We start from the raw sequence: 26700 nt of genomic DNA on the forward strand, positions 1-26700 counted from the left end.
TGTTGTAGCAACAAAATACATGTAATGAGTTATTGATTGTCTGCTTCTGCTTTTTCTACCTCCAAATTGAAAAATGTTGCAACTTTAACGGGTGAATTCGGCGATATGTGTCCATAGTGAATTCGGTAGGACAAGTGTTAATTATCGAGCCGTCAATTCTTGTCCAATAGGAATTGATTCGGTTGCACCATCCTGATCTAAGTTGAGCTAAGACTACTCGTGTTTGTCGGGGGAACTGCTTCTCCTCTGCTCCGATGGATGGGGATGGTTTCCGATTATGGTATTCAGAGGATTATGGTAGGACAAGTGTTAATTTGGAGGTCAATTTATATCAATAGGAATTGATTCAGTTTCTCTCTCTGATCTAAGAATAAGACTACTCGTGTTTGTCGGGGGAACTGCTTCTCCTCTGCTCCGATGGATGGGGATGGTTTCCGATTATGGTATTCACACCATATTGCTCTACTGCTTGAGTGACTGTGTCCGTGTGAATACCATGCAGACCTTCTTTATAAGCTTCTTGATTTGGAGGTTCATATTTATATTTTTGGACCTCTCTCTTTCTCTAGATCACGAAAATCTTCCCTGACGTGCCTGGGCGGGAGAGTTCTGTCCATAAGACTATGACAGGCGCGACGATAACACTCAAACAAGTTACATATTGACAAAACATAATTGTGTTGATGACCGGTCTATTGCTTTATAAGAGGTCAATAAGGTTTCTTTGTCAGCGCCCAAGTGCTGCCGGCTAGCAACTTGAGCGGCTTCTCTATTGCTTTATAAGCATAAAATATGGTTTGTCAGCGCTTGAAAAGGCTGTCGAAAGTTAGCAACTATGTAGGGTAGTCTAACTATACTTTATACTGGGATGAAAGAAATTTACGAGATCAGCTATGTTGATGTTTAACCTCTCACAAATGTCATCAATAATGGGACTCGATGCCATGATCGTACAATCATCCGCGATCGTACAATCTTTCCAGACATCTGTATGGGTTTTGGATTTGTAGACTGGGATATTTATTAGGAATCCGTAATGCCAAATTAAGGTCACTTCTGTGGAAAAATCTACGAAGTACCGAAAAAAGAAGTCGCGAGGTGATAAATCGGTTCTAAATGACAAATTTAATATAAAAGTAAAGTCAATGACCCCATCACCCGAAATATCTAGGTCAATGACAAACCCTACCCTAAATATAGCACCAAGCCTAAAATGTTAACATTTTCACATTTCAAGATCCCAATCAGAAAAGACACGATGTTGTTAAAATTCGTGCTAACAGAACTACGCGGACTTCCTACATCAATCTAAATTTCACATTCGACTGGCGCCCAACGGTTCGTTAACTCATTGAAATCTCTTATTTACTGAAAATCAACAGAATCTAATTCGTCTCAACAGAATCTTATTCAGTAGTAAATTCAATAGAGGCATTTCAAAATAAAAATTCAGTGTAACAAGGCGGATGCACACCAATGACTAATATCGAATTGATAGAGGCATTTCAAAAAAAAATCTGTTATGTTTCTGTCTTATACACATAGACTTATGACTCTAAACCTGTGACCATTTTATATCCGCCTTTTGCAGAACCGCAATGGTATTGTTTTTCAAATATCTTTGCGATTATCAAGTAGTTTAAAATTCAATAGGAACAGACCTATTTAACGCCTCTATGTTCAAGCAAAGTCGAATGTATCTTCAAAGACTAACACGTTCGATGGTGTTATGTTTCTGTCTTATACAGTTTTTCACAAATAAAAAACCCTTCATGTTAATGAGAATATTACGATCGGTTAACTTCAAATTATTACACTTGCCATATGTTTACCATTTATTGACGCTCACAGTATATCTCAAGCACCGAGAAAATATTACAAGGAAAAAAATACCCAACAACAAAAAGTAAAATAACAAAGCAAACAAAACGAATTTTTGGGTTAAATAAATTAAAAGAAAATATAATATTTCATAATAGTGTAATTTTTTTTAAATAATTTTAGTGAAAATTAAAAAAACAAACCAACTAAACAACAAAAAGAAACAGCAGCAGCAACCAATAAACGTACAATTAATCTCCTTATCCTGCATCCAAACAACGAGACTGGTTTTCTTCTAACAACTCCAGTTATTTAGAAAATATCAAGGTAAGAACAAAACCTCCAAAAGAAATCCTTGTATTCCCCTTTTTTCTGCAAAAAAAAAAAAAAAAAAAAAAACATTGACTGACGTCTATTATCTCCTTGGATTTTCGTTTCGTTTTGGCAATAACCAGTGTCATTTTATTGTTTTTGTTATTCCCGTTAAACCAGCTGTTTTGTATTGTGCGCTCACCACTCTTTACATCCCTTCATGCGAGAGTTGCAAATACGGCGTACAGACACACTCTCTCTGCGCTCTCTTGGTAATAAATGTTCCACATGTTCTCCCCCATTTAGTCTTTTAATATGCTTTTTAAACAGCCACCAACCCACCTACTCACCCACAATGCGTTTTTGTTTTGAGTCTTGCATTGAGAACAAGAAGAAGATAAAAATGTTACACACACACGCACACAATGCCATCATCATTGCCACGCATTGTTTTTGTTTGCATCTCCTCCAAAAAAGTCGGGGTTTTTTATCATTACAAAAAATACAGGGTGTCTTTAAAAAAGGAAACGCGTTAAAGTGGTTGTAATTTGTTGCTGTTGTTTTGTTTAGATTTGTAAAGTAAATCCTCTGAACGGATGGATTATCAACCCCAAATTTTACTGCAGTTTTTTTAGAATGGTAGTCCTCAATTTGTATTTTGAAGGCAAACATGAATTAATGCATGGTGGAAGGTTTGTTCATCCCTACGCTAGTAATGGAAATCAGCTGTTTAAATCTGTAAGCAATGTGTAATGAACAATAAACTTTTTAGAGGATAAATTATGTCCTCCTTATATCCACAAAAAAGGTGACGTAGGGTTGTGTAACCCAACGTCACATTTTTATGTAAAAATCATAGGGTTTTCAATATAATTTGATGGTCCGAAATACATCGGACCCTTAGGGTTCTTACATGATGACATATAGCTATGTAGAAGATGAGCAAGGTTGCTTTATACTTTGACATAGCCGCCATAAAAGTCCATTCCAATGGTTGATACTTTGAAGATTTTAGCCGCATTTCCAACCGAAGTGTCCGTAATTTGGAATTTCGGAGAGTAACACAAATATTAACAAAATGTTCAATATAGATTAGAGGCGTGCCGAGAGGAAATGCTCGGAGAGTAAATGAGAAACCACCATATTAAATGACTTACTAAAAGAGAATGAGCTTATTGATACATGTAAACAAGTGCACCAGATCCCACAGCACAGCACTAATATACATTCATTTTTTAAGGTAGCTCCCATATAAAGGCCCAGCTGAATATTTTTCAATTATAAAGGTTTAAGCCGAATTTCCCCAACTAAATGGCAGTAAGTTGGAAATTCGTGTTCATGCAGAATAACAAACATCTTTGCAGTAATTTTTTATGCAAGTTCAAGTTCGCATATTAAAGCTCCGCCCCATTCATATAGCTCATAGTACAAAATTTGGAAGATTTTGGTCCTATATTCTCATCGAACTAGCAGCAATTTAACATGCTCAGCATTTCTAATTTGAAAGACCATATTCCGAGATGTAATCCTCCACTTGATCTTTTCATCGAATTCGTGGCTTTCCCTTTCGCGTGATCCATTATTTGGCTCGCTTTTAACTGGGGTATCCTCATCCATTCGCACAACATGACCTAGCCACAGTAGTCGCTGCAGCTCGATACGTCTGACTATTTCGATGTCCGAGTATGGATGGTACAACTCGTCGTGGTTCATTCGACGACGATATTCACCGTCAACGTAGGTCGGCCCATACATCTTCCGGATAATTTTTCTCTCAAACACTACAAGTGCTGCCTCATCTGCTTGCGCAATTACACATGCTTCAGATCCATAAACCAGCACTGGTAGTATCAGCGTCTTGTAGAGTGTGAGTTTAGTCTGGCAAGAGGTGACATGCTTTTGAGTTGCTTACTTAGACCGTTGTAGCATCTATTGGCCAACACTATCCTTCTCCGAATTTCAAAACTGATGTCATTAGTTGTATTTATGGCGGTATCGATGTATGTAAAATTTTTGACTACCTCGAAGCTGTAGTTTTCAAGTTCCACAGTTGGTCCGAGTCTACTGGACATCTTGCTCGTTGATACCATCAGCTTGGTCTTCTCGCCATTTACTGCCAGACCCATCTTGGCAGACTCCTTCTCAATTTTTGAGCTTACCCCTCGCAATGTTCGTCCATTATGTCGATGTCATCGGCGTAGGCGAATAAAATATGCAGAGAGCCATTTCTGTTCACCTTTGACCTTTTCCCGCAGGATGTTAAACAGGTCACAAACTGTCACCTTTTTTGAATGCTCGTTCGGTGTTGAAGGGCTCCGAGAGGTCCTTTCCGACATTAATGTTATCCTGCATAGACGTATTAATTATGCAGGAAATCCGAACGCAAAAATAACTCTAAACACCTGAGTGAATTGGCTTTATAGCCTACGAATAGGTGGAATGTGTCGATGAATTTTTGTGGGTCTCTTCCAGGATTTGGCGCGGTGTATTGTGGATTTGTCAGGTCTGAAGCCGCATTGGTATGGTCAAATAATAACACGCTGAATAACACTTTATATGCGATGGGGAGGAGACTAATTCCTCTATAGTTGGCACATATCGTGTTGTCTCTTTTTTAGTGCACGGGATGCTGAGGTTCCAATCGTTGGACATGCATTGCTATAGCCAAATTGTACTAATCCGCCGATTAAATTTGATTTCTCGTTGTTTGATCAGGAGAAATCCACGTGGCCTTGTTATATCGAGATGTTCGAACCTAGTGCTGTTAACTACCATGTTTTTTGCTGCCGCGAAATCAATCAATCTCATGCCGTTGTCTGATATTTCTTCATGGAGGCTGTGGGGCCAAAAATATTTTTCTTCCGATTTTTGCATTAAAATCTCCTAGCAGAATGTTAATGTCATTGCCAGGGCAGCGGTCATTTCCTGTTTCTAGGCGCTCGTAAAATATGTCTTTGGTCTGCTCATATTTGTCTTCGGTCGGACATGGGCGCAAATAAGACTGATGTAGAAGTAATCCGCTTTTATACGGGTTATAGCAATTCGCTCATCTACTGGAGTAAATCTGGAGACAAGGTCTTTTATTCTCCTGTTAACCATAAATCCACAGCCAAATTCACGCCTCGTTTCATGGCAGCAGGGCGTAATCATCTGATTTACTTACGCCTGCCCTTTCCATCGCATTTCCTGTAAGGCAATAATATCGGCTTTGTACTTCTTGAGTACATCCGCCAAAGCGAAAATTGCATCTGTTCTGTACTTCGTGCGCATATTCCAAGAGCAGATTTGCAGATCGTGGTTCTTTATAATTTTGCGGGCGTCGTCAACAGCAAAAAATTGATCACGCCACAATTGAACAACTTCAACCTATGGCGAATTTTACCTTCTGGATTCTTTGTATAGTCGCAAAGGGTGTTCGTAGTCAGTCCACACGTTTGTTCATTTCCATAAGGAATTTTCCTTCCGCCAAAATCTGGTTGTACAGTGTCATTATCCATTTCTTTGGATTGAATTTCCAATTTAGAATTTATTATTCAATTCAATACACCTTCAATTTAATACATTTCGTGCCACCCTAATATTACAGACGCCTAATTACATGGCATGTAAATCAAATGTCTGAGAAATAACCTTGGTTTTGTGTCAAAGAAAAACTAAAACAAACTCACACACAAGCACACACATGCATACAAACAACTTAACGGGAATTATTTTAACACCCAAAAGGAAACTGTCAAAACACCAACGGAAATGTCAAACAGAACAAAAAAAATAACTTAAGTGAAACTAGAGCAGCAGAAACAGTAACATTGAGTACCCGTTCAAGTCCTTTCAAGCACATTGCAAATATTTGCACTCTTTTTCTTCTTCTACTTGTTTTTTTTATTCCTTGTAACATAAACATAATTTAGAAAATTATTTATATGAAATGCTATACAGCGGGCAGAGGGGGAGAGAGTGTTTTTGGTATATAAACATAGTTAAGTTGCTGTCTAACTGTCAATATTCAATTGTACATTCCTGCCGAAAGTAGTTCAAGGTTATTTTCATTGCATTTCACATTATCTGTAACAGTTTCTTTTATTTATCCCAAAAAAGGACAGCAACATCAACAACAACAACTATTTTCCAATGTCGTCATCATGGCTGTTAGGCTCCCTCTCCCTGATGTCGGTATGCACGTTTGTGTGTAGCATATAACGAATGTTGCAACATAACGATGGCGATGGATGTTGCTGTTGTTGTTTTAAAATTTTTAAGTGCATTTCCGGTACATAACCACCCCCTTATCTACTCCCATTCAAACTGTGGTTTGTTATGTTTTCCCCAAAGAGTGTTGACGGCAGTTGAGCTTTATTTGAGTATGAGAGAGAGAGAGTGAGTGTAAGAGGAGATAATTTGGAGAGTCAGAGCAAATGAGTTCGTTGGAGTTTATTTGCAATTGAATATTTCGAGTGATTTTAAGTGTGTGTGTGTGTTGCCATATGTGTGACGTTTGTTTATATGAAATTTGAAGCTATAAAATTTTAAAATGTTTATTTTGTTAAAACAGAAAATAAAAAATAAACATTTTGCTTTTTTTATTGAACGTGTTGACCAATACATGTATGTACTGTATTGTTTATCTGTAATTTCAGTGGAATAAAAAAAATCACTCGTTTCCATTTGAAGAAGAAAAACAAAAAACATCCATTAGTAAACATAGAATAAGGAAATCATAGACGGGGGTATTGGAACCATCTGATCTAAATTAACAAAAGTTTCTAGATGGAACAAATAGGGAGAAGTACAGTACATTATATTGAAGGCTTGTAACTTTGCATATACAGTGGTGGTCATAGAATTAAAACATTTACTATGGTAAACATGTTTTGATCAGCTCTCGATTCGTTTGAAGTATTTTTGAAAATTTTTGAATTCAGAACACTTCGATATACAGCACTTAAGAGATTTAGTGTGAAAATGGAAAATTATTGCATGTAATTTTTCTATAAATAACGGTTTTTATGAAAATACATCGACTTTGAAGTGGCCATATAATTAAAACATCGTGTGATTTTTTACTTTACTGCATTTTTTGAAAATATTTTTAAAAAAGCTCTTTAATTTAGTTCAATTATGTAAACTAAGCACCGATAAAATAATTTACTGATAACAATTTTTGAAAAAATCTGTAAAATCTATCAAAATTATACAGTACACCTTACATTCAGAAAATAACCCTTATTATAGAAAATAAAGGTCCAAATGCACCAGAAATTGCTAGAATTAGTAGAAAACAATAAATAATTCTCAAAATAAATAAATATTTGAAATAAAAACACAAAAAAAGGGGAATAAACCTAAAAGAACGATTCAATTTCGATAGCCTTTATTGAAGAAGGCCGGAATAGTTTTGCAGTATGTGAGGAAATATCGATTGATATTGGCATTTATTATATCAAATCGATTGTTCGAGTAGTACAGAATATATTTTATCAAAAAATATACCAGTCACAACAGAAAGAACAGAGATCAACGCCTATGTTGACGAGTAAAAGTTTCTGCCACACAGCAGCATTTTTGATGCTCAACATAAGACTTTAAATATTTGTCAAATTGTAAAATGTTTCTTTCTTTTAGGCTAAAATAGATTAAATGGACATTATTCTATTCAAAAAATATTATTTTGGAAAAATATTGTCATGTTCAATTGATTTTAAGGGTCAAGAGTTAACCATCAAACATGGTGCTGTGTACCAGAAACGTTTTCTCGTCAACATAGGTGTTGATCTCTGTGCATTCTGTTGAAACTGATATATTTTTTGATGAAATATATTCTCTCCTACTAGAACAATCGACTTGATATAATAAATGCCAATATCAATCGATATTTCCTCACATACTGCAAAAATATTCCGGCCTTCTTCAATAAAGGCTATCGAAATTGAATCGTTCTTTTAGGTTAATTCCCATTTTTTTCAGTTATTATTTCAAATATTTATTTATTTTGAGAATTATTTATTGTTTTCTACTAATTCTAGCAATTTCTGGTGCATTCGGACCTTTATTTTCTATAATAAGGGTTATTTTCTGAATGTAAGGTGTACTGTACACATTTTTGGCAATTTTGATGGATTTTACAGATTTTTTCAAAAATGTTTATCAGTAAATGATTTTATCGGTGCTTAGTTTACATAATTGAACTAAATTAAAGAGCTTTTTTAAAAATATTTTCAAAAAATGCAGTAAAGTAAAAAAATCACACAATGTTTTAATTATATGGCCACTTCAAAGTCGATGTATTTTCATAAAAACCGTTATTTATGGAAAAATTACATGCAATAATTTTCCATTTTCACACTAAATCTCTTAAGTGCAGTATATCAAAGTGTTCTGAATTAAAAAAAATGTCAAAAATACTTCAAACGAATCGAGGGCTGATCAAAAAATGTTTACCACAGTAAATGTTTTAATTCGGTGACCACCACTGTATGTATTTGAAGACTCGATTTTTATACCTTCCACCATAGTATGGAGGGTATATTAATTTTGTCATTCCGTTTGTAAATCATCGAAATATTAATTTCTTGAGCGCGTTTTTCAACCGAATTCGCTGAAATTTGGTAAATTGGGTTCTTTTTGTTTACTAAATACCTACACAAAAAATTATAAATATAGGTCCATTTTTTCTGGTAGCCCCAACAGTGCCTCCTAATTTTCAGTATTTTGGGGGTTTTAATCGTATTTTTCCACCGAATTATCTGTAATTTAGTATTTTGAGTTCCTAATAGGTACCAAATCTCTCCACAAAAAATTATAAAAATAGGCCCATTTTTTCGGATATCCCGCATACAAGGGTACCCCCAATTTTCGGTATTTTGGGGTTCTTGAGCCCGCTTTTCAACCGAATTCGCTGCAATTTGGTATTTTGTAGTCGTATATGGTAACAAATCTCCCTATCAAAAAATGTTTAATGTTCGCCCCCTTTTTGGGGTCCATATAACCTCCTTTTTTATATTAAAATAGTTATATGATTTGTTCCGTGTTTGGGTTTGGTTTTAAGACTCTGTAATCATTTCATCTGCGGAAGATACGAAAAAATAGGACATAAGGACATGTTCGAACTTGAACTAAATTTGAAAGAAATAATATGATGGGCAAAGTTTGGATGAAATCAAAATTTTTTGGAAGAAATTTGGTCCAAAGAAACATGGGGTCTAGGACCAATATTTAGAACCATAATCGGTTTGTAGAAATGTCGGTATAGGTCCACTTCTTGGTATATTCCCTGTATTTTCATTTCTAGTACCTGTGAGTATATCTATGGTGGAGGGTATCCAAAGTTCCGCGCTGCCGAACTCAACGCTTTTTCACTTGTTTATTTTTAAGATTTTAAATGGGCTGGTAAATGAATAGCACTGCTGGTTAAGGTTTGTAACTTTGCACATATACATTTGAAGATTTAGAAAGGAAGAAAAATAATTTACAGAAAATGTTGTTGTTGTTTTTTGTGATCAGAGAAAAGTCCTTATTTTGATGGCGATAACTCCTCACTGGAACATCGAAATCCGAAAATTCCAACTTTGTTAGAAAAAGTACAAGTCTGGCTCTCGTATGAACTAAGATTATTGACTTCGCACAACAATTAACAAAATGGCGGAACTTTGATTTTTGGAAAATCTTCTATTTTTGACCACAAACTAAGTTTAAAAATATGGAAGATCTTCACCGATTGGCTGTATACTCGTTCATACGAGAGCTATACACTCCGTGTCAACATTTGAAACCGATTGGATTATTAGTTCTTGAGTTATCGTGCCCGCCATACGTAAAACCACTGTTTCGGGAAAAGTCAGTTTAAAGTTTTAGAAGCATTCTTGCTGGCAGTTGATGTGAACACATAAATCAGTTATATCTTTAATACAGGGTGGCCAAAAAAGGATTGAAGGATTGAAAATAACTGCAATATTTTTGTTTTCATTTTTATTGATTTTTTTTATGTTTTTAAATATTTAATTCGTGAAAATTTTTTACATTGAAGTGTGAAATATAAATGGTGTTCATTTTCTTGCAAACAAAAATTGGCTCTTTTAACCGCAGTATTTTCCATTACTGCCCGTACAGTTTATGGTTCCAAGTTGCTTATTTCTGCTTGAATGTTGTGCTTAAGCTCTTGAATTGTTTGGGCTTTAATGATATACACAACTCACTTCAAATAGCTCCACAAATAAGTCTGTCACAAGTTCTGGAAATTATTCGAATGGCATATTGCAGGCGTGCCTGATGGTCTTGGGGGAGCAGTTGCTGTGCCATTTGAATTTTATACGGAAACATTTTAAGATTCCGCTTCAAAATGCTTTGTAGGGATGTTCTAGAGATTCCCAATTGAGTACAGCGACGACGAGTATAGACAGATGGATCTTCGTTTATATTCTGTCGTACAGCGTCTACAACTGTTTCATTGCGCACAGATCGACCTCTTCCACTTCCTGGAAGATCAAACACTCTTCCATGTTGCTCAAAACGGGAGACTAAGTTTCTAATCATGTTGTGACTGGGTGCTGTTCGGACATTAAAATGACAACGATAATTTAGTTAAGTTGTAATAATTGACATTCCAGAAGATATCGGTACCTGGTTATACCCTACACAACTATGTTGTCAGGGTATTATAGCTTTGTGCAGCCCCAAAAGACCCACCTTTACGTATACCGATCGTCATATCTCGACTAGCTGAGTCGATCTAGACATGTGTGTCCGTCCGTCTGTCCATTATAATTTGTAAACACGATAAAGGCCACAGTTATGGACCAATCTTCACGAAATTTTGCATGTAGGATGGGTTTTGGCCAATGAAGAGCCCTATTGTTTTTGGTAAAGATCGGTTAATATTTAGGGGATGAAATGGACCAAATACTAAATTTTTGTCGGTTTTTCTGGCCGCTCCAGAGGCCGCAGTTATGGTCCGAACATCGTGAAATTTTACATGCAGAAGGGGATCGGGCCTAAGAAGGTAGGGTATCAGGTAGGGTATCAAATCTGCCTACCAAAAATTATCAATATTGACTCATGTTTCAGGCACCCCCAATTTTTTGGGCACATTTTTCAATTGATTGTAATTTGTTATTTGGTCCACCTTTTAGGGAAGCCGCCATATAATGTTCCATCGCAAAAATTGGTAATTTGAGGAGCTTGAGCACGTGTTTCAAAAAATTTGGGAGCAATTTAATATTTTGGACTCCCATTGAGTAGAAAATTTGCCTACCACTGGGAAACATGTGCCAATGTACATGTTTCCCAGTAGCGCCCATATAATGGTATACCCATTATTCGGTATTTTGGGCACGTTTTTATAACCTCAGCCATATGGCTTATGCGGGTATGTCTACTTTGTTAGGGCAAAAATGTTCCTCATCGAAATATTGTTTTTTTAGAACCCATGTTTCTTTGGACCAAATCCGTTTCAGACTATTTTGAGTAGATAACTCTCGAAGAGAGTTACCGATTTCATCCGAACTTTGCATATCATAATATTTCTTCCAAAGTTGAGTCGGCGTATGAGATCTCCCATTTTCAAGGTGCACGTGGATTCGTCTTCTTCTGTATGTTTTAAGAATTTCTCCGCAGCGAAACAGGCGTCTAGCATCTAGAACTTCGTTAACAATTTTTTCCTAGAATTATTTACAATTTGGGATAAATTTGGTATCCCAAATAAATTTGTCATTTTTCGATTTGAAATTAATATTTTCGAGATTTTTCGTTGACCAGATTTCTTTCCCTATATAAAATTTATTGGAATTCGGATTATAAATGTTGTCTCTAAAGCGACAATAACATAAAGCAAAAAATTTTTTTGGTTCATTTTATCCCCTAAATATCAAAACAACCGAAGTTGCATTCGGCCGGAACCTAAATTTCATAGTGTGTAAAGACCTCTTTAAATTTTTTTATTTATAACACCCACACCGAGTACATACATCAATGCTGTTGGATTTACTGTCAACTTCTCAGGACTTTGTAATTTTCGCGCGAAATTTTTTGTCCATTTGACCCGCTAAATATTCCTATTCTTTGGTAATAAATGTAGCCTCTAGGTCGACAAACAAAAAAATGGGTACCAAAAAGGGGTACCATTGGTGCATAACTGTGACCTGTACATATCTGATCGGTATACAAAAAGGTGGGTCAGGACTAATACAAACTCGTTAGCCACATACGAGTAACCTCACAATAATACACTGAAAATCATGAATTTTTTGGAGATAAATTTATGTTTATTAACTATTCACAAATTTCTTAAAAACTTTTAGCACATTTTACAACCTCAACACTTTTCCAAAATATTTAGCACTTTTTAGCATTAAAAATTGGACTATCGTGAGGTTTTTTTATTTTTAACATTATTTAATACTTTAAAACGTTTTTTAATGATAGTTTATATATGTACGCCAATTTAGGTTTGTAATAAATCAGACTAATTCGATTATAGAAAAAGTTTCAGGCCTAATATGAAGAATAATTGGATAATTACGGACAATAATCATTGTTTTTGTCCCTGTATACCAAAGAAAAACCAAGGTAGTTTCTGATTTCGACGAGTCGCCCTGATGGCCGCATGTTGTCTAGGGCCACAAAAATTTGCAGAGGGGTTGAGGAACACCTAAATAAGATCCCAATAAAAAAATTACTAAAAAACCTTAACCCATTCGAAAGCTATAACGAATTTACTATGATTGTTTTAGATAGATTATAATTAAAGCATGGATTTAAATATATATTATTTTAATGTATATAATTTTGAGTTCCTACATCTAGATCAGATCCGTATAGACTAATTTAAAACAAAAAACCTCACGATAGTCCAACTTTTTAATGAGTTACAGAGCTATCTTTGGATGGGTACAAATGTACCACGGTTATTGATCTACGTATACTTTTTTGGTTATTGGCCGTAGGGTTAAACAAAATCCAGTATTTTTTCTCAAGAGAGAGAGAGAGAGTCACGGTCGATTGTTATTTGGTTTCGGGTTCATACGCATACTCGCATATCCATGATTCGCCACCTGTGACGATCATATAAACGACGAAGGATCCCTTGAAAGTTTTCTAATCATAGAAGGCCTATTTTTCGATATCAGAGAAATGATTTCCTTCCCGACAACTTATCCATAGATCCGACCGACTTATTCCATTTTAAAATTTTCATTTTAATATGCTTTCTTATTTTCCTTTCTACAAAATGACAAGTAAACAATTGCCTCTTCATTGTCGTAGAAGAGACAAATAAACAAAGTACAAATACACACATAAACACATATCCTATGATCCTTCTGATGACATTCTACAACAAAATGTCTTATCAAAAGGCAAAAGCTCATAACATTAACGTTCTTTATAATGGCGTTTGTTTTTTTTTTTCTTTTCTGTCGTTCAGCTATGTTTTCTATTTCTGTTGTTTGTTTCTCAGCTTGTGTTCTTTAGCTGTTCTGCCTCTTTTTTTGCGAAATGTTTGAAGGCTGTCGCTGTGAACGGGTCGCAAAGAGGTCACTAACTTTTAAATGTTCTTTACCTCTTTGGCTATTATTGTTGGCTGCATTCTTTTGTGTGTGTGCGTGTGTGTCTGTGTGTTTGTTTGTTAGCTTTGAAAATAGCTGAGAAAAACATCAACAACAATAAACGAAGGATATCCGTAGTTCTTCTGACAAAGTGTTTGCGTTATGGATATGAACGAAAAAAAAAGAAAGCAAAAACAAGCAGAGCTGAGAAATGGCAACAAAAAAACATCAACAAAGGAAAACATTTAAAATGTTGGCGCTCTAAACAATGGCGGTAGCCAAGAATTATGATTTGTAGCAAAATTTCAAACCGAAAGAAAATCTCTATGCCAAAATTAACAACAATAAAAAAATGTACACACATACATACACACGTAAGGAGGTGTTGGGTAAATATGTGAGTAAATAGTAACATAAATAGTCAAGGGTCCGACCTCCTGAATTTTTCTATGGAAGAAACACTTCAATCCGAAGTTCTGAAATTTTCTCTGTAGATAAGACTTTAGTCCCAGATTTTTTCTATACAAGTCAGACTTCAACTCAAGCTCATGATTTTAAAATTTGTTCTTCGGTTCCTGGGGTCTAATTTTTTCTACAGAAGTCCCAGGGGCCTGATTTTTTTCCTACAGAAAAGTGGGTTCGCTCAATTGTTTTGTATAGGAAGGAAACATTGGGCCTGCATTTTTTCTATAGAAAAAAGACTTCATAATCAAAAGTCCAGATTTTTTTCTAAAGAAAAAAGTAGTCCCTAAATGGTTTAGTCCGAATTTTTTTCTGTAGAAAACACGTTAGTCCCAAGGGTCCTGATTTTTTTTATAAAACAGAGTCTTGAATTTTTTTATAAAATGCCGACTTCAGATTTAAGTCCCAAAGGTCCCGAGTTTTTTCTACAGTATACTGACTTCAGTCCGAAGGGTCTTGATTTTTTTTCTATAAAAAAGTCTTCAGACCCAAATGTCTGGAATTTTTTTCTTGCATGCTTTTCTATAAAAAAAAAATCTTCAGTGCTACGGGTCCTGAATTTTTTATAGAAAAAAGTCTTCAGTTCCACGTGTCCTGCTACAGTCCCGCGATCTTCAAGAAGTATTCTGACCCAAAAATCTTGAAAAAAGTCTTATGATCCAAGGGTGTTGAATTTTTTTTATAGACCCTGGGGTCTAATTGTTTCTACATACATTTCAGGGATCTGATTTTTTCCTACAGAAAAGTGTCTATAGAAAAAACCTGGGCCTAAAATTATTTAGTCCTGAATTTCTTCTTATAGAAAACAGTCTTCAGTCCCAATGATCTTGATTTTTTTTATAAGTTAGACTTTAGTCCCGAATTTTTTCTATGGTATACTTCAATCCGAAGAGTTTTGATTTTTTTCCTATAAAAAAGTCTTCAGACCCAAGGGTATGGATTTTTTTATTCCATGTTTTTCTATAGAATCTTAATTCTCACGGGTCCTAATTTTCTATAGGTCTATAGGATTTTTTTATATAATAAAGTTTTCAGACCCAAGGATCTTGCATTTTTTTTCTATAGAAAAAAGTTCTTAGACCCAAAGGTCTTGCATTTTTTCTATAGAAAAAAGTGGTCAGTCCCAAGTGACCTGAATTTTGTTCTATAGAAAAAAATGTCTTCAGACTTAAGGGTTTTGATGTTTTTCTATAAAAAAAAGTTTTAATCCCAGGGTCCTGGATTTTTTTCTATAGATAAAAGCATAAAAGTAAAGTAGTCCTAGAGACCCTAAATATTTTTTATCCAAGGGATCCAAGATATTTCTCTACAGCAAAAAATTTTTTTAGTCGCAGTGTCCTAGATTTGTTTTCTACAGAAAAAACATTCTCTCCTAAGGCCCAAGATTTTTTTCTATAGAAAAAAAGTTTTTAGTCTTATGGTTCTGATTTGTTTTTGTTTTCAGTCCCAGCTGTCTGATTTTTTTCTACAAAAAAGTCTTCAGTTCTTGCTGCCTGAAAAAAGTATTCATTCTCTGGATCCTGATTTTTTAATTTAAAAATGTCTTAAGTCCCAATGGTCCTGATTGTTTTCTATAGGAAACATGACCTCTGGTCCATTGTTCTGATTTTTTCGGGTTTTGGAACTTTCTTCTATTTATTCTACTCCAGGTTCCTGTTTCTCCTGTAGAAAATTCCTTCGATTCCAAAGTACTGAATTTTACTTCTGTCTTCATTCTTGAGGTCCTGAGTTTCTTCTTAAAAAAACAACAACAACATTTTTTAAAATATAATACGGCAAATTCTCCTCTACCTAAACCCATATCCTGCCATGGCCTTAGAATACAAAATCCAATTGTGCAAGGCAAATTCATTGAAAATTCCATTAACATTTCAAACTGTTGCCAAAACGACAGACAGCCGTAGTTGGACGTTCGTATAGGCCCAATTATAAACTGACAGGATTAAAATGCATGAAACCCGGTCAGCACTTAATCCTTACGTTGTGATTGTAGTTGTGTGTGATGGTGATGATGATAGTGGTGGTAGTGGGGTCCTGATGGTCTTCATGCATAAATTATTATTTGGATTTGTTTATAAAGTTGTGTGTTTGTTGCTGCCGCTGTTGTTGTTGTTGTTGGTTGGCTTTTATCCAAATGAATAAAGACAATAGCTGTTCAACATGTATGCACGGAGGCTACATGTCCTCTGGTAGTTATTCATATATTTATACCTTCCAATGCACTTCCTTGTACTCTCATTCAGCTTTGGAACTTTTGGTCATTGTTTTTCTGTGTTTTGTTTTTGTTTTCTATTTGAATAGGCCATAGTAATGGTTTACTCCTTCTGTTTTGGAAAACAAAGGGGAGATAAAAAACTAAAACGTGGAAATGAAAGAAAATATAAATGGGAAAACTACTTGCCATTTAGTTCTAAATAGGAAGGAAATGTGTTGTTTATTTTTATCATGGAAATATTATTTGTGAATATGGGGTTCTAAAAAAGGTAGATAAAATCATGTTGGCGTGATATTTAAAGGAATATTTGATCGTGATCATCACAGGCGTGGATTTTTAAAGAAATATTTTCAATAGACCATCACAGACGTGGATTTTTGAAAGAAATATTTTTATAGAGCATCACATGCGTGGATTTGTGAATGAAGTATTTTTTGGTACACCATCACAGGCGTGGTTTTATTAAAGAAACATGTATATAGGTTTGTGTTTTTACTTACTTGCTTAGCTGGCTTGTTACAGAACGGTTGTTCCATAAGACGAGCTTAAAAAAGATTTCCATGCGCGTCGGTCTTGTGCGCAAATCCACCAATTTGGAAAACCACGTTCCAAGATGTTGTTTTCTACTTGGTCTTTCCATCTAATTCGTGGCCTTCTCCTTCTACCGGAACCATCAGTAGGCTCGCTTTTATATGCCTTTTGAGCTGGGGCATTCTCATTCATCCGCACAACATGGCCTAGCCACCGTAGTCGCTGCAGCTCAATACGACAGACTATGTCGATGTCCGCGTATAAATGGTAAAGCTCGTGGTTCATTCGACGCCGATATTCGGAGAATTTTTCTTTCAAACACCCCAAAAGCTGCCTGATCTGCTTGAGCAAGTACCCATGCTTCTGATCGGGTAGTATCAGCGTCTTGTAAAGTGTGAGTTTGGTCTGGCGGGAGATGGCCTTGTTTCTAAACTGCTTACTTAGACCATAGTAGCATCTGTTGGCCATCACAATCCTTCTCCGAATTTCAAAACTGATGTCATACTGGACGTATTGCGCGTTGATACCATCAGCCTGGTCTTCTCGCTGTTTACTGCCAGACCCACTTTGGCAGAGTCCTTGTCAATTTGTTCAAAGGTGGCTGCTACCGCTCGCAATGTTCGACCCATTATATCGATGTCATCGGCGTAGGCAAGAAACATGTGTTGTTTGGTGTACAGAGTGCCATTTCTGTTCACCTTTGCGTCTCGTTAAAAAGATCACACGACAAACTGTCACCTTGTCTGAATCCTCGTTCGGTATTGAAGGGCTACGATAGGTCCCTTCCTACTTTAACTGCTGACCTTGTGCCACTTAAAGTTATCCTGCATAGCCGTATTAATTTTGCAGGAATGCCGAACGTAGACATGGAATGCGGCTTTATAGTCGACAAGTAAGTGGTATGTATCGATGTGTTTTTCGTGGGTCTTTTCCAGGATTTGGCGCAGAGTGAAGATCTGGTCAATGGTGGATTTGCCAGGTCTGAAGCCGCATTGGTGTGGTCCGATGATGTCACTGACAATTGGCTTCAATCGTTCACACAGCACACTGGATAGCACTTTATATGCGATGGGAAGGAGACTTATTCCTCTATAGTTGGCATATATCGTCTTGTCTCCTTTTTTGTGTACGGGACACAGGATGCTGAGGTTCCAATCATTGGGCATGCATTCATCTAGCCAAATTGTACTAATCAGCTGGTGCATGCTCCTGACCAGCATCTGGCCACCTGTCTTGTATAGTTCGGCTGGTAACCCATCGGCTCCTGCTGCTTTGTTGTTCTTGAGCCGATTAATTGATTTTATGATCTCATCTTGGCTAGGTGGTATAAACTCTATACCATCATCTCTTATTGGTTCTGGGGTATCTTCTTCAACGCCACTATTTGATACTAGAAGCTTTTCGAATTGCTCCTCACAGATCCTCAACACGCTGTCTGTATCTGTCACCAGGTTTCCTTCTTCATCTCTACAGGAGGATGTGCCTGCACCAAAGCCTTCGGTTTGGTGTTTTACTCGTTGGTAAAATTTCCGGACTTCATTCTGACTCCTGTACATCTCGATTTGCTCACGCTCACGTTTTTCTTGTGCTTTCTTCTTTTTTCTGTAAACACGTTTCTCCTCTCTCCTTTTCTCCCGATAATTCTCCATCACGTTACGTGTTGCTACTGTCTGCAGGCTTGTCTGCAAGGTTGCCTTATAGTATAGGGCCTATACGCTGCAGATGGGTAAGTTGGGCGGAGTAGGCCACGGCTACCTGTTGTGTAAGCAGCTTTTCGACGTCGAGTTTCCGTGTTGTATTAGATCGCACCTTTGCTGCTACATTAAGACGGGTGCGTACCTTGGCTGCCACAAGGTAATGGTCCGAATCGATATTCGCTCCTCGGATCGATCGGACGTCTAAAACACTGGATGAATGCCTTCCGTCTATCACAACATGATCAATTTGATTTCTCGTTACTTGATCAGGAGAAATCCAGGTGGCCTTGTGTATATCGAGATGCTTGAATCTGGTGCTGCTAACTACCATGTTTTTTGCTGCCGCGAAGTCAATCAACCTCATGCCGTTGTCGGATGTTTCTTCATGAAGGCTGATTATTCCGACGGTGGAGCCAACGATATTTTCCCTTCCGATGTTTGCATTAAAATCTCCTAGCAGAATTTTAATGTCATTGCCAGGGCAACGGTCATATGCTGTTTCTAGGCGCTCGTAAAATATGTCATTGATCTGTTCATCTTTATCTTCGGTCGGAGCATGGGCGCAAATGAGACTGATGTAGAAGAACTTCGCTTTTATACGGATTATAGCAATTTGTTCATCTACTGGAGTGAATCTGGATACAAGGTCTTTTATTCTATTGTTAACCATAAATCCGCAGCCAAATTCATGTCTCGTTTCATGGCAGCTATAATACAGGACGTAATGGTCTGATTTACTTACGCCTGTCCCTTTCCATCGCATTCCCTGTAAGGCAATAATATCGGCTTTGTGCTTCTTGAGTACATCCGCCACTGCGAACACTGCGCCTGTTCTGTACAACATGCGAACATTCCCAGTGCAGATTCGCAGATTGTGGTCCCTTATACGTTTGCGGGTGTCGTTAACATTAGGGGGGTTTGGTCTTTTTTTCTTAGCTTTTTCATAGTAGGTTGGGTTTTCCGAGAGTGGGCAACTAACCCGACGCCTCAACCCATTTTTTTATAGTTCTTATGGGTGAACTCGCGGCATATATTAGCTCACTATTTCATCGGGTGATGAGAATAGCTCCCCAGGTGGCACCGCGGGGAGGTCAGTGTCTACAATTGAGATGAAAGAGGGACCAAGATAAGCCTGGACTACGCCATGTTAAAGCCAATCAGAGCCGTTGCTTGGTATCTATTATCCCCTGTGTGTTTTTTAAAGTAATATTTTTTATAGACCATCACATTCCACTGAATATTTTTCTAAATAGAAAAAAGTTGGGACCTCTGTGAGGATTTTTTCTTTGGAAAAAATGAATCCTCATTTCCGATTACCTTAACCTAAATTCAAAAAAATATAATTTTTAAATTTTAATTTTCCAATAATCGGCATTTTAAACCAACCTCCGTTTTTGTTGTCACAGCCAATGCACTTTAATATTTGTGTATACTGTCTACATACATATTTTATAAAACTGTCACTGGCAAATGAGAGAAAGAGTGTTCGGTGTCTGGCACAGACATTGCTGTCGTACCGGACCATTTGTGTTTTGAATTATTTTTGTTTGGTTTTTCTTTTTCATAGCCAAAGCAACAAAAAGTGAACAAGCAAAACAGTACTGACCCATATACTAGCTGAAGAGTATACACACATATATAGTAGATACAGTATAGAGGTGAGTATAAATAAACATTAGTACAGGTCTATGACAGCAGCTATTTTTTTGAGTGCATTGTGGAAAATGCATTTTTTTAGCCACCTCTTTACTGTGGTTCCCATACAATTGGGAAATGCATTCAAATAATATTAGAGTGGTTGGTATATTTATTCTATTGGAAGAACTTGAAGATTTTTATAGAGCATCACTCACATGGTTTTTGTAAGAAATATTTTTTATAGACCATCACAGGCTAGAATTTTTTAAAAGACCTCACAGGCATGGATTCTTTAAATAAATGGATTCTTTAAATAATAAATATTTTGGATTTGTTAAAGAAATATTTTTTATAGACCATAACAGTCGTGGATTTTCGAAAGAAATGTTTTTATAGACAATCAAAGGCCTGGAATTAAAAAAAATTATAGATCATCACAGGAGTGACATTTTGAAAAAAATTTGCAGACCATCACAGGCAAGGAGTTTTTAAAGAAAAATTTTAATGGAAAGTCCCTATATATTTTTCGATTTGCACGAAATGTGGCATAGTGTACTAAATTAAGTCTAGAATGATGTGTACAAAGTTTCGTGAAAATCGGTTCAAATTTAGATATAGCTCCCATATATATCTTCGCCCAATTTAAGGTAAATGGTTTACCATAGTCCCTATATATCTTTCGATTTGCACGAAATGTGGCATAGTGTACTAAATTAAGTCTAGAATGATGTGTACAAAGTTTCGTGAAAATCGGTTCAGATTTAGATAAGCTCCCATATATATTTATGTCGGATTTTATGTAATTGGTGCACCAAAGTCCATATATATCTTTCGATTTGCACGAAATTTGGTATAGGGTACTGAATTAAGTCTAGAATGATGTTGCTAAACTTCGTGAAAAGATCCATAGCTAGGCCGATTGACGCAACGTACGGAAGAAATATAAATTAGTTTCTGGCAAGTTTGTTTGAAATCGGTACAGATATAAATATATAACAAAAACGCGTCGTCTGTTAGGATACATATGTAGAATATACCCGAAGTGGTGAAGGGTGTCATATAGTCGGCCCAGTCCGACTTTACTACTTTCCTTACTGGTTTTAATTAATTTTTAATATTTTGACAGGCGCGAATTTTTTAAGAAATATTTTTTATAGACCATCACAGGCTCCAACAGAGCCTGAGGGTACTGAACTTTCAGCTTTTCTTAAATTTTGCGTTTATTCGGTATTCCATACCATTCAACTAACCTCCCAAAAACAAAACAAACAAAAAATGGCCATATGAAAAACTCATTAAAAGATTCATTCATCCATCCACCTGTTTGTTCCATAGAATTTTTTTGGTAAACAAAAGTAATGAAAATGGACCGTAAATTTTAATTAAAACATTCCCGAATGTTCTTTTTTGTTTGCATGGAAATCTAAAGATAGAAAATATGCAACAAAAAAAAAAAAAAAAAAAACAAGCATACATATATAAATAGATATCTGCGAATGGGTATTAACATTTTTACAATTGGAAATTATGATTTCTTTTAAGTTCGAGTCTTTCAGAAGAAAACGAAATACCAAACTGATGAGTGACTTTTGTCATATAGATGCTATAAAAAAGGAGGAGGGGACCAATACTGATAACTTTTGGGTTTCGGTTTAACCCCAAACTTCCCTCGAGAAACTGTAGACTTGCCTTCCTTACAATGCCATACTTTTTTCATTGATAAATAGTTTTTTTTATAAACAGAACAAACAAAACTACAAAAAAATATAAATTAACTCGTCGGTGTTATAAAAATTTATTGAATTTTTTCTATAGAAAAATTTCTCAGTCCTCTGGAAACTTTTTGATTCTATGGTCGATTGTGAAAAAAGTGTTTTCTTTATAGAAAAATCATTAATGATGTCAAGGTGCGTTTTTCCTATAAAATATGGCAACGGAACTTCAGACCAAGGTTTTTACAATTTTCTATTAAAAAAAACGTTCTCAGCGAAATTGAATTTTTGTAATGTATATTAAATTTGCCATTCCGTGTCGTTTTCATTGCGACACCTCGAAATACTCATCTCCTATTTATGTTTAAAAACCTGTATAGAGTTCCTCCTTACCCACACATACCTCTGTGGAATTCTCCTTTTTTCATTTAACCGCCCTCCCGACCGAGGGTGGCTACGTAGGGAGAGCGTACATCCCATAATCGGGATTATGGACGATTTATGATGTAGGTAAACTCCACCTACAGTAAACATAAACCGGTTAACAAATTAAGTTACTTACACTGACTACAGGAAGGACAAAGACAAAAGTCTGACCACTGCTTGTAAACTATAGTTCTATCTATATATTTTTAAAATAATATTATATGTATAGGTTCAGGTATACATAAACACTTATATTGTGCACTTCTTTACCTATATATACGGCTATCCCTCATCTATAACGTTCTCTATAGACCTGGACCCTATAGGCTTCTTCTCATTTAGGCTTTCTTTTCACCAATTTCACTACTGCAGACCACCCCCTCCGTCTCCTAACGTATACATACATACATCTGTGCCTATACACACGTCAATTGAGGTCTTCCTACCTATACAGACCACTACTGCGGTCCTCTTTATCTAAACGGACATCAGAAAGAACACATCCATACGAATACAAACCTTTATAAACCTCTTTATCTATTGAGACTTCTATTGAGCTCCTGCTAATAATTTCTTACTTATTAGCAGGAACTCAATAGAGCTTATCTTCCCAAAACAATACAACCCTTAATGGAAACCCCCATTCATTACCTATTCAAACCTCTATTGATTTTTCATTACCTATCCGAACCCCCATAGAACGACGTATGCATGGATTGTTTTTAAAAATAGTTTTCCAAAGGCTCCTAAAGAGCTATGTTGAACTCCAATTTGTCATACCGTTTTCAACACCTGGAAATATTCACCGGAGACCCTGCAAAGTATATATATATATATATATATATATTCTTGATCAGAATAAAATTTTATGTCGATTTACGCATTTCAGTCCGTCCGTCTGTTGAAATTTTGCTGGTACTCTTACTTGGCTGTAACTTTGTATTTTTTTATATTGAGCCAAATATTGGTATTTATTTTGGTTCTCATAACGGTACCACCACATCTCCGCACAAAAAAATTATCAATATTGATCCCCGTTTTATTATAGCCACATATAACGGTAGCCCAACTATTTGAAGTTTTGAAAATTTCAATCGTCATTTTCTCACGTATTTTTTTGGTATGCTCAATGTCTTTCATGACATGAGTTTTCCCCTAGACTTACTTACTTAGCTGGCTTGTTACAGAACGGTTGTTCCATAAGCCGAACTTAAAAAAGATTTCCAAGCGCGTCGGTCTTGTGCGCAAATCCACTAATTTCGAAAACCACGTTCCAAGATGTTGTTTTCTACTTGGTCTTTCCATTTAATTCGTGGCCTTCTCCTTCTACGGGAACCATCAGTAGGCTCGTTTTTATATGCCTTTTGAGCTGGGGCATTCTTATTCATCCGCACAACATGGCCTAGCCACCGTAGTCGCTGCAGCTCAATACGACTGAATATGTCGATGTCCGCGTATAAAATGTAGAGCTCGTGGTTCATTCGACGCCCCAAGAGCTGCCTCAACTGCTTGCGCCAGTACCCATGCTTCTGATCCATATAATAGCGCGGGTAGTATCAGCGTCTTGTAAAGTGTGAGTTTGGTCTGGCGGGAGTTGGCCTTGCTTTTGAGTTGTTTGCTCAGACCATAGTAGCATCGGTTGACCATCACAATCCTTCTCCGAATTTCAAAACTGATGTCATTCGTTTTATTTATGGCGGTACCAAGATATATAAAGTCTTTAACTACCTCGAAGCTGTAGTTCTCAAGTACCACAGTTGGTCCGAGTCTACTGGACGTCTTGCGCGTTGATACCATTAGGTTGGTCTTCTCTCCATTTACTGCCAGACCCACTTTGGCAGACTCCTTCTCAATTTGTTCAAAGGTGGTGAAGCCGCATTGGTATGGTCCACTGATGTCATTGACCATACCATACCTATAGGTTGCCCTATACGCTGCGTCAGTAGCATCAGTAGCATTACGACACTCCTGATCGTACCATGGTTCTTGGTGGTGGTTTTTGGTACCCAAGTGTTGCTTTTGCTGCAGTTTGTAGGGAGTGGGCAATTCTTTGTCATTGTGCTCCTATACTATTATCGGGTAAAGAAGTGCTTTCTTCAAGCAGATGGGTAAGTTGAGCGGAGTAGGCCTCGGCTACCTGTTGTGTTTGCAGCTTTTCGACGTAGAGTTTCCGTGTTGTGTTAGATCACACCTTTGCTGCTGCATTAGGACGGGTGCTTACCTTGGCTGCCATAAGGTAATGGTCCGAATCGATATTCGCTCCTCGGATCGATCGGACGTCTAATACACTGGATGAATGCCTTCCGTCTATCACAACATGATAAATTTGATTTCTCGTTGCTTGATCAGGAGAGATCCAAGTGGCCTTGTGTAAATCGAGATGCTTGAATCTGGTGCTGCTAACTACCATGTTTTTTGCTGCCGCGATGTTAATCAACCTCATGCCGTTGTCGGATGTTTCTTCATGAAGGGTGAATTTTCCGACGGTGGGGCCAAAGATATTTTCCCTTCCGATTTTTGCATTAAAATCTCCTAGCAGAATTTTAATGTAATGGCCAGGGCAACGGTGATATGCTTTTCTAGGCGGTCGTAAAATATGTCTTTGGTCTGTTCATCTTTATCTTCGGTCGGAGCAAAGCGAACACTGCGCCTGTTCTGTACAACGTGCACACGTTCCAAGTGCAGATTCGCAGATCGTGGTCCTTTATACGTTTACGGGGGTCGTCAACAATAGGGGGGTTTTGTTTTCTTTTTTTTTAGCTTTTTCATAGTAGGTTGGGTTTTCCGAGAGTGGGCAACTAACCCGACGCCTCAACACATTTTTTATAGTGTTTATGGGTGAACTCGCGCCACATATTAGCTCACTATTTCATCGGGCGATAAGAATAGCTCCCCAGGTGGCACCACGGGGAGGTCAGTGTCCACAATTGAGATGAAAGAGGGACCAAGATAATCCTGGACTTCGCCATGTTAAAGCCAATCATCCCCTTGGTATCTATTTTCCCCTAGAAGCCCCCATTAATTTTAGATATTTTGATTGTCATACTCATGGTGGAGGGTATAAAAAGTTCGGCTGAACTTAATACACATAGTAATACTAAGACTTACTCCTTACCCATGTATATAAAGACCTCTATAAAGCTTCTTCTTAGCTACACGGACTTCTTTTATGCTCTTCTATGGTGTTTATTGGTCCTCTCTATATCTATTGGCTCGGTTCTTCCATATCTATGCAGATCAATTTATAAAGTTCATTCTTACCTCTTAATAAAATTAATCTGTTAAATCTATGTTTTTAATTTAAATCGGATTTTATTAACATACCATTTTTTGGTATAGCCTCCATTTAACGGTGCCGCTATATTTTCCATATAAATCTTTTGCCCAAATTTTAGTTCCTAAGACTAATGAGGGTATCAAATGAGACTCATCAAAATAGATATATAAATCGAATTTAGCATGTTGTTACTTCTGTCTAAAAAAATCAGGTTGCGTAAGGGAGGATTCACATGGATGCAAAAATATTTATTTTTAATATTTAATATGAGCTAATTTGAGGTCTCACAGTTCTATAATTAAATATATATTTCTGTATTGAAAATAAATATTACACATCTACACACACTCTCACTCACATATAGAGGCACTTGCATGCAGTCACTCGGAATGCTCAAGTATTTTAATCGTTAAGTAAATTACCGTCAAGCAATCAACAACCACAACAACAAAAAACTACAAGACGGCATAATTCTGTTGGTGAAAGGCGTCGGAATTTGCTTTCCATTCGTCTTCTACTTCTTCCTATTATTATTGTGTCACCAATGTTTGTACTGCACCCATCCCTTCTTCGATTTATTTTCCTTACTCCGCCTCATGTCATCTCAACATATTCTTGTCATTTTTTCGCTGTCTGATTTATATTTTAGTTTTCTTGTTGTTCTTGTTGTTGCTGTTGGTATGAGTTTGGCGTCTGTTGTTCTGGTTGAATGTAAATTTTGGCACCCGTTTGTCGCCTGTTGATAGAAGAATGCCCAAAAAAGAACGGAGCAGCCAAAATGGCCACAGCAACAAAAAACGACAACAATAGCAAAGGCAAGAAATAACGTCAGCGAAAAAAAGTTAAATAAAATAAAAAACAAAACACAAACAAAAAAGAATAATAGGAAAATATGCAATAAATAAAAGATTTGTTTTTGTTGTAACAAAATACACAATGAGACGAAGCAAAAAAAAAAAAAAAATAACAGGCACAAACACAAACCCACACACAAACAAACACACTCATAAATTGCTTACACTATTCGGTAATATGTAAAAGTATTCAGGAATTTGTTGGGGATATTAGAGTG

The 26700-nt window shown here is 36.6% G+C and overlaps 1 protein-coding gene across 1 annotated transcript in view; it reads left to right on the top strand.

The window, feature by feature from the left end:
- Positions 1 to 2099: 2099 nt before the first annotated feature.
- Positions 2100 to 26700, top strand: part of LOC133334554 (MAGUK p55 subfamily member 7) — a 53187-nt gene continuing 28586 nt past the window's right edge. The window contains exon 1 of the mRNA XM_061542869.1: positions 2100 to 2148. The gene's annotated coding sequence lies outside the window, so the exon portion shown is untranslated. The remainder of the gene's footprint in view (positions 2149 to 26700) is intronic.

Source organism: Musca vetustissima, unplaced genomic scaffold (genome assembly GCF_032173495.1).
Source record: "Musca vetustissima isolate MV318-11 ecotype Yass unplaced genomic scaffold, APGP_CSIRO_Mvet_v1 utg4378, whole genome shotgun sequence".
NCBI classification, from domain to species: Eukaryota; Metazoa; Arthropoda; class Insecta; order Diptera; family Muscidae; genus Musca; species Musca vetustissima.